Raw genomic sequence first — 14,466 nt, 5'->3', positions numbered from 1 at the left:
TGCAGATAATGTCATGCTGTTAGCAAAGTCATTTGCGTCAGTTGTCTGCTGCCATAGATCATTAATGCCAGATTTTGCTCCATTGACCCAACAGATATGTTTGTCGCCTGTCCATAATTGGGTTCTGCATTGATTTCACACATTGTCGTTTGTCTCTTAGCACTGACAACTGTGCAAACACTGCCACTCTTGGTCATTAAGTGAAGGCTGTTGGCCACTACGTTGTCTGTGCTGAGAGGTAATGCCTGAAATTTCTCGACACACTGTCGATCTTAGAATACTGAATTCTCTAACAATTTCTGAAATGGAATGTCCCTTGTGCCTAGTTCCAGCTACCATTCCATGTTCAAAGTCTGTTAGTTCCTGTTGTGCAGCTGTAATCGTGTCAGAAACCTTTTAAAATGAATGACCTGAGTATTAATGACAGCCCTCCCAATGCACTGCTCTTTTGTACTTTGTGTACCCAATACGACCACTGTGTGTATATGTACGTATCACTATCCCATGACTTTTGTCACAGTGTATATACATTTTAAAAAAATTATAACTTACTTTAAGTGGTTACTAACTAAAGCTACCCTCAATCTGGAGACTGGATTCAACATGACTGGGCTTCATCACACAGGGTCCTGTTTAAGTTGGGCCCTTGCCTTCCTCTAACTCGTGAATAAACTTAAACAGCCAGTTATATGAGGAGCTACAGACAGTTTAATGTTGGCTCAGCCATGGACAACTTTATTGTATCTTGTTGTGGTATGTTGTAAGAATTTTTCCCTGTTTCATAGTTAATTACTCCCTAATACGCAGTATCAGGGATCCGACAGTTTGTTGGTAGATTTGTGGAGGTATGTGACATTAGATATCTACACAAAGGTTATGTAATTTGCACAAATAATGAGCCGCTGATTTGTGTATGGGACAATAGTGCCCAATAGCGACACAGATGGGTTCCATAGGATTTGCATCAGGTGAATTTGGTCATGAACTTGGTCACCGAGACATTAACATGGGTTCACTGTAAGGCTCCTCAAACCACTGGAACACAGTTCTGTCTCTGAGACATGGACGATTGTACTGCTAAAAGATAACATCACCATCGGGGAAGACATCATGCGTGAAGGGATGCAGGTGGTTTGCAGCTGTCAGCTTGTCTTCAATTGCTACCACAGGTTCCTGGCGTGCTGCACATTTGAAGCTGCTGTTCTCGTCAGTGACAGCATTTGTGTGCATTTGTGTCGATGACCATTGAGCCAATGCAGTAAAAGTGTGATTCACCCATAGAACTGACATGTTTCCATTGATCAACGGCTGAATCCCAATGGTCCTGTGCCCACAGCAATTGTAAATGACAGTGTCATTGAGTCAGCATGTGAACACATGGGGGTGGTCTGCTGCAGAGCTCCATATTCAACAATGTATGATTAATAGTGTGCTCTGAAAACTTAACATGTGCACCTGCATTTTATGTTTTCATCAAATTCGCTTATCTGAATGGAGTTCCTCATTCGCAGTGTGTATCTTTGCTAGGGTGGTTCACAGTCCATGTCTGCTCTACTTACATACTTTTGTTACTGTGTAATGTGCCCACACCACCACCAGGCGGCATCGAATGTCACAGTGGGCAGCGGTCTTAATGGTTTGACTGATCGGTGTATAAGCTGGGACCCCATCAACTACTCAAAGATATCTTCTGAATATGTGACAATTAGGTGATGGAACAGTAAGACATTGGACTCACATTTAGGGCAGTGGGGGTTCAAATCCCTATCTGGCCATACATATTTAGGTTTTCTGAAGTTTTCCTTATTTTCTCCAAATTGCCCAAGGCAAAAGCCATGCTACTTCCCATAAAAAGGCTTCATTGCCAATTCAAGTTAGTTCTCAATCTCTAAGACCTCGTCATTGGCAGAATGTTAAATTAAAATCTTCCTTCCTGCTTATGCTATTGGGATTCATGTACCTAATGAATTTGATGTGTTCAGTACAGAATTATATGTAATCAAGGGCACTTAAGTAGGCAAAACGTAATAAGCCATGAAATTCAATTTCCCTTCAAGGTCTCGAGTGTATTTATGTTGCAGAGAAAGAAATCTAGATCACACAGCATGCCATTTTCCACTTACAAACACAAGGCATGGAATTATTCTGCTGGGTACCAGGCCACATACGAATTTACAGAAAAGAGACTACTGATGAAACTGCTGAGAATGCGTGCATGGGTTATACTGTGGCACAGTAACATACTACCCTCACACCCCCCCACCCAACAGTTTCCATTCCCTCTATCCTAACGCCTCCTCCCTAGTCTTGTCCCCCCCCCCCCCCCACACACACACACACATATATATGCTGTCACCTTTCTCTGAGGTAAAGGATTGTGTATCAGTGGGAGCAAGAGCAGCTAGTGTTGAAGAGCAACAAGCTAGAGATCTGGCTGTGGCATAGCTACTGATCCAGAATAACTAATTTTAATATAGCATTGACAAGGTACTGTACTAAGGTGTTCTTTGTTTGTCCTTTGGCAGTTGGCTCACCTATGTGTGCTACATTTTTAACGTATACCCTCTGTTTCAGTAAATAACAAGAAGAACAAAGTACAAGTTTAAAGATTTGAATTTGTTTTCAGGCTGGTTGGCCTATGCATTTCTATCATGGTGACCTGCAGCTTACAGCCATTGTTTGATTATTCTTCCTAGTCTGTCTGTATTTTAAACAATGGAAACTTTGGGCTTGAATATCAACAATATAAGAAAAAGATAGATTGCTATATACTTTAAAGATGACATGTTCAGTTGCAGATTGGTACAATGAAAAGACAACTACACATTAGTTTTCAGCCAAAGCCTTCGTCAGAGAAGGAAACACACACACATTCATTCACACAAGCAAGCACACCTCACATGCATGAGACTGCGATCTTCAACAACTCTTGTTCACGTAGAACAGAAGCATCAGTCTGGAGGGGGAGGGGCAGGGGAAGGGATAGCAGGGTGCAGGTGGGGGGGATAGAAAAGTGCTACCTGGCGGAGCATGCAGGGACTAGATTGCCAACAGGCACAATGTCAAGAGGAAGTGGGGAGAGGACGGGGGAGGGGTGGGGTGGGGGAATGGGGAATGGAAAAGGTTGGGAGTGGGGAGGGAGAAAGATTGGCGGGTCATTGACAGAGGGTGGCACACGAAGAGGGTGGGAGACAAGACTAGGGAGGAGGCGTTGGGACAGAGGGAATGGAAACTGTTGGGTGGGGGATGTGAGGGAAGTATGTTACCAGAGGTTGAGGCTGGGATAATTTTGGGAGCGGAGAATGTGTTGTAATATACCTGCAATCTGTGCAGTTCAGAGAAGCGAGTGGTGGAGGGAAGGATTCAGATGGCTCAGGTAGTGAAGCAGCCATTGAAATGAAGTACATTATGTTCAGCTGCATGTTGTGCCACAGGGTGGCCAACTTTACCCCTGGCTACAATTTGGTGATGGCCGTTCATCCTGGTGGACAGTAAGTTGGTAGTCATACCAATATTAAAAGCTCTGCAATGATTATAGCAGAGCTGGTATGTGACATGGCTGCTTTCATTGGTGACCCGGCATCTGATGAGGTGGGATAATCCTGTGACAGTTCTGTAATAGGAAATTATGGGTGGGTGAATTGGGCAGGTCTTGCACCTGGCTCTTCCACAGAGATATGATCTCTGTGGAAAGGGTTGGGGTCACAAGTGGCATAGGGATGAACTAGGATGCTGTGGGGGTTGGGTGGGTGACAGAATGTCACTTTAGGAGGGGTGGGAAGGATCTTGGGTAGGCTGCCCCTCATTTGAGAGTATGATGATAGGTAATTAAAGCTCTGGTAGAGGATGTGATCCAGTTATTCCAGTCCAGGGTGGTATAGGGTGATGAAAGGGGTACTTCTTTGTAGCTGGTTCTTAGGGGTCTGGGAAGATTGGGGATGCGAGAGGAAATAACATGGGATATTGTATGTGGACTAGGTCTCGGGATAGTGTTTGTCTGTGAAGGTCTTGATGAGACCCTCAGGATACTGGGCAAGGGAGTTCTTGTCACTGCAGGTATGCTGTCCCCAGGTGGCCAGGTTGTATGGGAGAGATTTTTTTGGCGTGGAAGAGATGACAGCTGTTGAAATGCAGGTACTATTGGTAGTTGGTAGGTTTAATGTGGATAGAGGTGTGGATGGAGTCATCAGAGAGGCAGGGGTCAACATGCAGAATGATAGCACACTTGGTTGAGGAAGACCAGGTGAAGCGGATGGCTGAGAAGACACTGAAGTTGTGAATGAATGAAAGTGGTGTGCCTTGTCCCTGTGTCCAGATCATGAAGACATCATCAATGAACCTGAATCACACCATGATTGGCATTTTGGGAGGCTAGGAAGGTCTCCTCCAGATGCCCACAAACAGTTTGGCATAGGAGGGTGCAATGCGGGTGCCCATGGTTGGGCCGCAGGTTTGTTTGTATACCTTCCCTTCAAAGGAGGAAAAAAGTTAATAAGGTGTGTGGGAATTAGATAATGGGATTGGAGTTTGAAGGACATTGGGAAGCTAGTGTTCAGTAGCAGGAAGACCATGGACATGAGGGATGGTGGTATCTAGGGAGGTGGCATCAACAGTGATGAGTAGGAACCCAGGAGGTAACGTGGTGGGGATAGTGGAGAACTGATGAAGGAAGTTCTTGATATCTTTGACATAGGAGGCTAGATTACTGGCATTTGGTTGGAGGTGTTGGTCAGTGAGGGCCAAAGTTCAGGGTGTCCACCAATCCTTGAAATCTTGAAACCCCTTGGAAAAGACGGGAATTTTCAAAATTGTGAAAAAACAGGAAAAAACTTTAAAGTTTATTTAAAAACCTTGATTTTTTAAAGTTTTTCCGCTACCGTACCCATACAGATATATTATCATTTTAAACTGTCTGTGATATTTCAAATAGCATTTGAGTTTTCAAAGGGGACTCTGCGTGTTACACACATAATACACATTGGTGATCCAATGTGTACACAATGACTCGTAACTTTTTATATTCATCGAGCTATCCCATGAGGCAGGGATCTAAGGAAGCTGATTGATACTACTGTGCGAAAGGTGGGGAGATAGAGGAGAATTCGTTGCTTCAGAGTCTGGGCATAAAGTACAGATCAGCTACTATCTTAGAAATACACGAGAGTAATAAGTTTTATAAAAATGTTTTATAGAGATGTTCATATACATATACAGGGTGTTTCAAAAAGAAAGAGCAGATTTCAAACATTTATTTCTCAAAAACTACAAATGATAGAAACACAATTCCAACGGTCCTTCACTCAATATGAGTACCAAATGTTACACAACAAATATCAAAACTGTACCTCAATATGAGCACCATTTGTTACACGACAAATATCAAACCGGTATCTCATTTCTTGCCACACACGACGCAACTGGTCTTTAGTTACCGAATTCACGGCCGCAACAATTCGATGTCGTACCTCTTTACCAGAAATGTGAAACGTTGATTCATCTGAAAAAATTAATCGTTCGGCAAAATTGTCCTCTTCCATGTCCTGTAGAATTGCAGTTGAAAATTCGAACCTTTTGTTGTGGTCGTCAGGACGCAATGCTTGCAATAACTGCAGTTTGTACGGCTTCATGTGCAGACGGTTACTCAGAACGCGCCATACCGTTGTTTTAGACATGTTTAGTTCGTGACTTGCCCGTGTCGTGGATTTTCTAGGGCTCCTTTCGTAAGCTGCACGGACACGCTCGACATTTTCATCCGATGTGCGTGGACGACCCGTGCTTTTTCGCTTGCAGATGCAACCATCTTCTACGAATCTGTGATGCCACTCATAAATTTGCTTATGACGAGGCGGCTGTTTGTTGAATTGACGGCGGAATGCACGTTGCACACCAACAATGGACTCTAACTTTGCAAATTGCAGCACACAAAATGATCGTTCCTGTGGTGTCGTCGCCATTTTCCTACAAACAAACGCCAGCGCCACTGCGGATTTGCATGGAACTTCTGCGCGGACCATTGAAAAACTTTGAACCTTTCTCTGACAAGAAACGTTTGAATTGTGTTTCTATCATTTGTAGTTTTTGAGAAATAAATGTTTGAAATCTGCTCTTTCTTTTTGAAACGCCCTGTATAATTTCCAAAATTACATTAAGCCTGTTGTAACACTTACTGTAGCAGCTGTTAGAGTGTTGTAGTTTGCAGTGATTGAAAACAAGATGTCACAGTCACGTAGAATAATGACTTGTACTGATATGAATCGAACAGATCTTTGGGGCTGAATGACTCCCTGATGGCAGCAGACTGACATAATATTATGAATGTAGAAGTTACAGTTACCCTTTGGTTTTACCATGGGGTAATCTGCAATCTTATGTCAATAAATCTGTAGCTTGTGATTGCTTGCTTGGCCATTTCATGGAGCAGACTGGCAATAACTTAGAGTAGTAATGACATTAAATAAGGGTTGTTGTAACACTAAGTATACAAACAGGAGGAGGCAAATGATGTGTGTGTTAGACATTTGTGATTGCGTCTCATTTTGTGGCGTTTATACAGTTGTTGGTATTAAGTAATTATTCACCCTTTTTTTTCATGTAATCTCGTGTTTGTGTTATCTTCTGTTCGCAACACTGCAAGATGTTATAATAATTTTCCTTGCTTCACCCTGTGTTGACAGTGTCGGAGATATGGATAGGCCAGAAGTAGATTCTTCTTTTCCACTCATGCAGCCACACAGATCAAGTTAAAAAAACTTTCCTTCAAATGCATTCATGTATTTAGTAGTACTTTCATTTTTAAGTAGTTGAATAAAGGTAGAAAGAAAACCCATTAACGACATAAATAAAGGAAATCTGTGTAGACCGTCAAATAAAAGGACGCATGCCTGGTAACCACAGTTCTAACATTGTATAACCAAAAATAATTGGAAAGAGAACTATCAGGACAATATTGTAGTATGACTTTTAACAAGTCTGCACCAGCAGTTTATTTAAAATAGTGTTTTCGCCTTGGGGATGTTGAGATCTCAAAAATGTTAAACTCGCTCACAAGTGCACTGCAGTATCATAAGTCTTTTGAACTTCTTTTTCCATGGGTTGTTCCTGCTTCCAAAAACAGTACAAATGCTATTTGTACTTGGTGCAAGAAAGTGATCAACATTTCCAGCACGGTTGTGCTTCGGTAAGTCATTCCAAGAGCTTAAAGCACCAGAGTTTCAAGGCAGATTTACAGAAGTCGCTGCCACTAGATGCATTCATGCAATGTTCTAACCCTTCAAAAACAAACTTCGACACACTATTTAAAATAGTGTTTTCGCCTTGGGGATGTTGAGATCTCAAAAATGTTGAACTCACTCACAAGTGCACTGCAGTATCGTAAGTCTTTTGAACTTCTTTTTCCATGGGTTGTTCCAGATTCCAAAAACAGTACAAATGCTATTTGTACTTGGTGCAAGAAAGTGATCAACATTTCCAGCACGGTTGTGCTTCGGTAAGTCATTCCAAGAGCTTACAGCCGCACAGTTTCAAGGCAGATTTACAGAAGTCGCTGCCACTAGATGCATTCATGCAATGTTCTAACCCTTCAAAAACAAACTTCGACACAGTCAATTGTACATCACTGTAAGGTATTTTTACAAATAACTTTTACACAACTGACAATTTTTTAAATCATCTACTTTTAGTGCCGGTATGTGTAAGATTGTATGAAATATCACAAATTAATTTGTTATCAGATATAAAATCTGTAAAAATAGAATGTTTAAGAGCAATACCATTTTATAAAACAGATGAGAATTTATCTTTGTTCTTTACTCATTCTTCTGGAGAGGGACAATAGTCTTCAATGGTTTGGTTTAGGGACGAACCAGTAATACCCCACACCCCCAATTCCTTAAATAATTGAAATCCCATGTGTAAAATGGCTTCAAACGTCTGAAAGAAATATACTGGTAGTAAAGAGGTAACAAATTAAAACTTCATGCTTGAAGCTAAAACGGCAAACATTTACTAAGCCATGAACTGTTTCTCTCGTTATTGTATGGAGCTATAAGCGAGAAAAAGTTTAGAAATGGTATTAAATAAGTTATAAAGTTCATTGTAAGTTGCTAAGCGCTCTCATTCTCAAATACTGGATAAATATACTCTGGGTAATTTGCACGCTGTGAGCTGCCCTGTCAACATTTGTGCATAATTTCTCACTGTAATACTTGATTTATTTTGTTAAACATTTAACGTAAGATTATATCTCTTAATGAGTAGATTATAACAGCATTTTAAATTTCTAAATTTGGTAATTAATTATGTGAAATACAGAAAATAAAATTTTTCTTGCCCGTGGAAGCTGTTAGGCAACTTGCAACTGGAACCTGTTTTGACTGTTGGCTGTTTAGTAAGTGTGATGTTATCTGTACAACCCAAAAGCAAGTTTGATTATCACACGGGTTGAGACTGTAGAATCACATTTGCCCTGTCACATACGCAAGATTTTTCTCAATAGTAGATACAAAAAAACCTCAGTTGCTTTCTTAATATATGCAGTGAAAAAAGTTAGAGCTAGACTACAGAAGAAAATGGCGACGGAGAGACACTAACTGCTTGCACAGCGTTTTGTGTGTGTATGAGCGTGTTATTTTTATTTTTTAAACAAAGGAAGGAGGTGGAAATTTCAACCCAATTTCAAGAAATATTATGAACTATTCATAGTATGAAGTACATTTATTAATTTGCAAATGTGTATTATTTACTAGCTAAAATAGATTGTGTTGTTTTTAATAGGAGGCCCAGTATAAAATAAAAAGCAGTATATTCAAAGGCACAGAATGATCCAGGGAAACAGTCTACAGTGCGGTCATATTTACCATCAGATGACATTACCGACCTGAAATTTTGTGGCGTTTGCGAACCATCAGGAGTCCTTTGTCTGTTCGGGGCTCAATGGACTGTGTGACATTATTTCCTTTATTATTTCTGGACAGTCAAATTGCAAAGAAAATGAAATTACAAAATTCAAAACTTTGTTACAGCATTGTATATGGACTGACATAATATGTGAGACATAAACTTGCTGACCTAATTGACAAACGTCAAATTATTGTACTTGTATTTGATGAAAGTATGAATACTGTTTCTCGAAATACTTAGATGGATTTACATGTATGATTTTGGGACCGTGTTAAATCATCAATAACAATACATTACTTTGAATTTGTTTTTCTGAAACGTACAGGAGCAAATAATTAGCTTGAAGACGTAAGAAGATCGTTGGGTTTGGGAAACCTAAAAACAAAATTGCAGCAATCAGTGAATGGACCAAACATGGATTTGAATGACTTTAACAAGTAACTAAAAGAATCCTTCGATTGTCTACAACTGAGACAAACAAACAATTTATGTGTATTACATAGTGCTTTAAAAACAGGTGTGTCCAAAATTAATTGGGAAATTGTGTCATTTTTGAGAGTACTTTACTATTTATTTCATAATTTACCTGCACGGAGGTCATAATACACTGAGATATCAGATCTTCATCTTTTCCTTTGTCATTTTGTGTAATAAGATAGCTCGAAAACACCAATGCAGCTGAAAAAGCTGTGGAAATTCTTGAACATATTCAAATTTATGTTACTGAGATAAAGAGATCAAAAACTATTCCTCAGTCATCAAGTTTCAGAGTTGCTTCTGAAATTGTCAATGACAAATTGCTAATTTCAAAACTGACGTTTAGCAGTTCAACAGCACACTTGTTGGAACTATTTTTACTCCACTTTCAGAGTGATGTCCCAATGGCTCCATTTCTGTAGTATGTAACACATGATCTTATGAACATATGCAGCGAGTTGTGAAAATAGATGTCAAAAAGCAAAAACTCATCTTTAACGATTAAACCAGGAAGTAGTTCATAGAAGATTGACAGTATGTCTTGAAATTTTTATGTCAAACAGAAGAATGTCTGATTCAAAGGCAGACTGTGTCAAACTTGAATTTGTGAAGATCTACAGAGAAAAAAGAATTGAAGAAGAAGTGAAATGTTGCAAGAGAAGTGAAGATCATCTTGATAAATTCTGGATTAATATAATCAAATTATATTCAAAGCATTTCCCAAATTTCCGAGAATTTGTGCAAATTATTTTAATAATCTCACATGGAAATGCGTCTGTTGAGTGAGGTTTTTCTGTAAACTCCGAAATTATAGTTGAAAATCAGACAGAAAAAAGCCTTATTGGTCAAAGTTACATATGTGATGCAGTTTAGGACAAAAATGGAGTTGACAATTTCAACATCAACAAAAGTCTTATACTCTGTTTCTGGAATGCACATTCTTTGTGCAAAGACAATATGAAATGTAAGGTGAAGGAAGGAAAAAGAAAAGGAGGGACGATTATTGAACAAATGAAATTGAGCTGAAATCAAAGAATTAGAAACATAAAGAGCTCATATGTTGCATGACACCTCAAAGATTTTGTTAGAGATAGAAAATTTGGAGAAATGATTTATTCATTTTTATCACAACAATTTCTGTTGTTTCTTCCCTTTAAACAGCAAGTTACAATGAATATATATTTGTAAAAAAAGAATTTGTAATTTTTTGTTTTGTTTTTATCATTTCTTGTAAATCAAAATACAGCTTCTAAATATTTTAAAAATATTTTAATTTGAATCTTTGATTTATACTACTTAAGAAATAACTCATAATTAATTATGCATATTCTAATAATTATGAATGTAAAGTTTTGAAGAAAAGGATGTTTTAGGCTTTTACATGGAAAAAATTTGTTTTGAAAAACCTGGAAAAAACCTTGAATTTGAAAATGATCCATTACTGGACACCCTGATTTTCTCTCAGGGGCGCAATAACCAGCTATTGTGGGGTGTTCAGGATTGTTGGATTTGTGGATTTTGTGGAGCATGTAGAAAGTGGGGGTGCATGGTGTCATAGGGGTGAGGAGGGAAATGGATTCAGGAGAGAGGTTCTTGGAAGACCCTAAGACTTTAAGCATGGATTGGAGGTTATGTTGGACTTCTGGGATGGGATGACTCCTCAGGGTTTGTAGGTGGAGGATTCAGAATATTGGCAGAGGCCTTCTGCCAGGTAGTCACTGCAATTCATAACAACAATGGTGGAGCCTTTGTGTGCAGGTAGGATGATTAGGTCAGGATTTGTTTTGATTGTGTGCATGGCTGTCCTTTCTTCTACTGAAAGGTTAGTGTTCAAGGGGGAAGAATGGTGAGGCCAAGTTGGGTGTTAGGAATTCCTGGAAGGTGAACAGTGGATGATTAGGTGGGAGGGGTGAAGGATCGTGGTTAGATGGTGGTATGAACTTATAGAAGCAGGGGTCAATATTGGGATTAGGTTGGATTTAGTTGGACGGATTTGTGACAAAGAAGTGTTTCCATTGCAGGGATCAGGAGAAGGAGAGTAGGTCATCATAAGTCCAACCTGATTAAATTTGGGTGTAGGGCTAAAGGTGAGGCCTTTGGATAGGACTGAAACTTCTGTGGGGCTGAGGGTTTTGGCAGAAAGGTTAACAACAGTGTTACTGGAATGTTTTGGCTCTGGATTTGGTGGGTGTTGGTAGTGGGTTTTGGGGACGTGGCAAGTTCAGAAGGTCAGTGTGCCAGTTTCTAGGTGCTTTGAGGGGTTGCCAAGGAGGAGAACTGTGTGTTAGATAGGGGTTGTATTGTGGTGCCCTGGTGGTAAAGGATGTCAGCAAGTTGGATAACTTATGGAGGTGGTATTTGGAATGCTCCTCCAGGTGCCCTCCTAAAGTTGTGTTCCATTGCCCACCAAACTTTCACACATCCTAATCCGTTCCTATGCCACTCCCAATCCCAACCTCTTACCACAGGGATCATATCCCTGGGGAAGACCGAGATGGAAGACCTGCCCAATCAACCCACCCAGGACTTCCTATTCCAGTCCTGTTGCAGGCTTACCCTACCCCATCAGAGGCCAGGCCACATATGAAAGCATACATGTCATATATCGGCTCTGCTGTAGTTATTGCACAGCTTCTTATATTGGTGTGACTACCAGCTATCTGTCCACGAGTATGACTGTCCACCGCCAAATTGTGACCAAGAACACTCCGTGGCACAACATGCAGCTAAACGTAACATGCTTGTTTTCAATGACAGTTTCACTGCCTGAGCCATGTGGATCCTCCCCTCAACCATCACCTTTCCTGAACTATGCAGATCAGATTTATCTTTACAACATATTCTCCACTCCTCAAGTTAGCCCGGCCTCAACCTTCAGTAACCTACTGTCCCCATATCCTCCACCCAACAGTTTCCACCCCTTCAGTCCTATCACCTCCTCCCTATTTTTGTCTCCCATCCTCTTCATGTGCCCACCAGACACTACTTTTCTCTTCCCCAGCTATACCCTGCTATCCTTTCCCCTTTCCCACCCCTTCCAGACTGCTGCTTCTGTTCCACGTGACATTTGCATTCTGGTCCGAGCTGCCAGAGATGGTGGTCATCTGTGTGTGAGATGTGCTTGCTTATGTGAATGAATGTGTTATGTTTTTTTCATTTCTGACAAAGGCTTTGGCCGAAAGTTAATGTGTAACTGTCTTTTCACTGTGCCTGTCTGCAACCTATCTGTATTTCAGGTTGATTTAATAACACAGCTGTAGCAGGAATATGGTAATTTAAAGTCCAGGTTGAATGTAAATAATTTTAGGATCAAAGGTGAAAACTCACTGAGTAGTAGAGGCACTGAGTTGTTGAAAGTCATGTAACAGTACTGAGAACTTTGCTAGCTTTCAAATGAAAATGACTTCCCTGAAAGAAAATTTTATAGACTCCCCCCCCCCCCCCTCCTCCTCCAAAGGGATGATGCACACACACACACACACACACACACACACACACAGTGATATCAGTGAAACTACTTAGTAATAATAATGCTGAAATGCAATCAGTAGGTCGTGACTGATGAAAAATTTTTTTAGGCTGGGTCTCAAATCTGTAATTCTTGTTTTTCACTATCAATCATCTTAATCAATAGGCTGTTTGAGCATGCCTCCAGGCCTGGCTCAGACCATTGTTGTCTCTGATATTTCTGAATTCACAACTTGTTTATTGTATTACAGGTTCAGCGTTTGTTGTTTGTGTTCACTGATATCATTTCATGTCATTGCATCTTCCAATTTCATTCAGTTATCTAATTGAGTCAATATATATTCCTTGTGGCCGAGTACGTCACAGCCATCGAACAAATCCACTCCTTCAGTGGTGCTGTTCACATGTAGACCATGGAAGAACCACTGGTTGTAGGGGTTGACAATCGTAGATGGAAGCATCAGTGACAGTAAGGTCTGAGTAGTCATGCCTAGAGATATGCTGATATAGCCTGACGGTTAATGCGCCTGCTCACAAATAGCAGGAAATTGGGCTTCAAGTTTCTGTCTGGTATAAATGGCCATTAGTCACAGTATATTCATTTGTTACATTGGTCATGTGTATAGCTCACCACACAACATGATTCCTGCTAAAGTTGTGTTGGGACCTGAAACTATCCAACTCATAACCCTGATCTTACTCCCATAAATTTCCATTTTTTCCAAGCCTGAGGAAGTTCTTTGCTGAAAAACATTTTTGTAATGATGAAAAGATACAAAATGCTGCCACATACTGGTTCAAACTTGAGGTTGTGCTTCTGTGACACAGTGTGAAGATCCTGCCAAACAGATCCACTACTGTGTTTAATTGTATCTGTTACTGTGTATTTGTGAAGTGGATAGTGAGGTTTTGAGAGATTGAAATAGAATATCTCTTTAATTGAAGCCTTTCTTGCTCAAAGTAAAGACTGTCTTCATACCATGGCCTAATCCAATGTATCTGAGCATTAAAAACACATGAAAATGAATACTATCCAACATACCTGTTGTATTTAAAAGTTCACGAACCATTTTGATCATCAACACAAAATTATTTTCTATTAACTAAATGATATAGTGATAATTGCTTAGATGTTGTTAAAAGTCTGAAGCGCACATATGCAGTGCAACAGTTGCTTGGTTGATTTGAGGGAGGGTATCAAACAGTGACGTCATTGGTTCCAGGGCAGTAGTGATATTGTGTCACCATTACATATGTGCTTGCACACCTTAGATGGAGCAATATTCGACAGAGGGCATTAACCTTGACAGAAGGCGGTCATGCAGCGGAAACCTACGCATGTGCACCACATGATGTGCTCTGGCAATCTACAGTGTAGGACTCACCTTAAAGTGGCCGAGCAGATGTCAGACAAAATATTGTGACAAGATGTTGATGTCATCAGGTTGTGAGTGCAAAACCTCATGAAATACTTATTTCTCCAGGGGAACATCAAGAATCACCTTTGTACCAGTTGTTTCCGAACAGAAAATTCTATCACAGTATTATTACGGTAACAGTGAGGTGTGGTTTTTCCAAGAAGTACACGATTTCTGTGGTTTCAACCGTGGTTTGGTGCTTGTG

General features: G+C 40.2%; 1 protein-coding gene across 1 annotated transcript in view; it reads left to right on the top strand.

The window, feature by feature from the left end:
* LOC124788428 (mucin-5AC-like) overlaps window positions 1-14,466 on the top strand; it is a 78,327-nt gene that overhangs the window by 4,529 nt on the left and 59,332 nt on the right. The gene's annotated exons all lie outside the window — the stretch shown is intronic.

The sequence above is a fragment of the Schistocerca piceifrons genome, chromosome 3 (genome assembly GCF_021461385.2).
Source record: "Schistocerca piceifrons isolate TAMUIC-IGC-003096 chromosome 3, iqSchPice1.1, whole genome shotgun sequence".
Classification (NCBI taxonomy): domain Eukaryota; kingdom Metazoa; phylum Arthropoda; class Insecta; order Orthoptera; family Acrididae; genus Schistocerca; species Schistocerca piceifrons.
The sequence above is the reverse complement of the archived record's forward strand: the minus strand, read 5'-3'. Positions and strand labels throughout refer to the sequence as shown.